This window comes from Ochotona princeps, chromosome 3, assembly GCF_030435755.1.
Source record: "Ochotona princeps isolate mOchPri1 chromosome 3, mOchPri1.hap1, whole genome shotgun sequence".
In the NCBI taxonomy this organism is placed as follows: Eukaryota; Metazoa; Chordata; class Mammalia; order Lagomorpha; family Ochotonidae; genus Ochotona; species Ochotona princeps.
Genome location: NC_080834.1, coordinates 92,525,491 through 92,527,264, shown reverse-complemented (window position 1 = coordinate 92,527,264; position 1,774 = coordinate 92,525,491). Strand labels below are relative to the sequence as shown.

At 46.3% G+C, this 1,774-nt stretch overlaps 1 pseudogene; it reads left to right on the top strand.

The window, feature by feature from the left end:
• Positions 1-798: 798 nt before the first annotated feature.
• On the top strand, positions 799-911 carry LOC118758969 (U6 spliceosomal RNA; annotated as a pseudogene).
• The last annotated feature ends 863 nt before the right edge of the window (positions 912-1,774 follow it).

The window sequence follows — 1,774 nt, the reverse complement described above, 5'->3', positions numbered from 1 at the left end:
AGAGAAACAAATATAAATCTATGTAATTTCTTTCTTTCAAGTATTACTTCTTCCAACCCCAGAATGGAATTCTAACCTCAGTAATAAGTTTCATTTTACTGGTTTTTACATATACACAGCTTTTCAAATTTTCTTATGTGCCTTTCTCTACCATCTCACCTTTTTTTTTTCCATTGCTGGGAGAGCAATGGCTCCCTGTCATGGCTGATGACACTGTCCATCATCTGCGAAAGACAGAGAATGATGGGGGTTCCTGGGATTCCCCAGGGAGCATCTGAGGGCCAGAGAGGAAGGGGAGAGAAGGCAGAAGCGATGCCCCATGGAGAAGAGAGAAGGGTGAGGGCTCCTGGGCCCTGCTGTGGCACAAGGACCATGCTTTCTCCTTCTAGAACCCTACCCAGTTCCCCAGTTAAGGTGGCTCAGAGCCCAGTGCACACAAATCTATTTGGTGTCACTGGTCTGGAGATAAGAAAGGCCTTATATACATACATGATCAGTGGTGGGGGGTGGGGGTAAAATCCAATTCTGTGGCCCCCAAATCAGGGGTTGGAGGAAAGTTTTATGGAGTCAGTAATAGCAGGTGGAATGGACAGTTTCAGATGGGTGGAGCACGCAGCAGAACCACATATAGATCACTACCAGGAGGAGTCCGGGTGACGGGTACAGTCACCTTGAGACCCCTGGCTCTGTTTGTTCTCCAGCGTTTACTTTCAGGGATCATGTGTAGGTCAGAGCCCTCATTTTTGTGCCTATACAGTTCAGCTGGTCGGTCCTATTTAATTGAAACTGATTTAGGATGCTCACTTCTGCAACGCATATACCAAAATTGGAACGATACAGAGAAGATTGGCATGGTCCCTGCACAGCGATGACAAAACTGGCTTAGATCAGCTTGGTGGTGACACTATTTAGAAATAGTGGTTCAGGAAACCTTACTTTGAAGACTGGAACTTATTAATGAAGAATTAGGAAAGAAGTTAGGGGGAAGGAATGAGGAACCACAGGGAACATTTGTTTTGGGGATGGCAAGAAGAAATACCATTAAATGGATAAATCGGGTTCAAAGTAAGTATGGGAATTGTAGGAGAAATCTTCAAAAAGTCCATGGAAATGTATGTAAGGGGAAAAGTGCTGTATGGGTTTCAAATCTTTTGGTACAAAAGTAGGCTTGTCTTTAAACCCCATATTCACCAGCTTTCTGGAGGCCCTTGTGTGCGAGGAACAGCATCGACCCTCTCTCTCTCTCTCTCTCTCTCTCTCTCCTCTCTTTCTGGAATGTCCCATTTATCTGTTTTTCCATGTGTCTTGGTTTGCTCATCTTTCTCTCATTGATCACCTGTTCTGTGTGTTTCAGCACCATCTGAAGCTTGTATTTTTCTCTCCTAATGTCCATCTCTAATTGTGTGTCCATGGTGCTAAAGACTAAATAGTGAGCAAATCGCCTGGATTCAGACCAGCAGAGGCTGTAAGAGCCCTCTTGGCCTTTGAGGCTACCTGTAACAGCTCCGGGGCTGTGTCTTTCTGTGTACTTCTGTGTTCACCATCTTCTGGGGTCTAACTTCACAGGACAGATTTGTCTTGCTTCTTTAGCATCCCTTTGAGCATCCTAATGAGGAACCAAAGACCCCTGCAGCCCACCCTCCTAACCAGCACCTGCCTCAACTTCAGCCCTTACTGCCAGGACCCCACTCCTGCAGACATTCAGAGACGGGTGTGGAGAGACTGATGTCTCCATCCACTCACCCACCTCGATCCCTCCAGCCCTGGTGGTGGC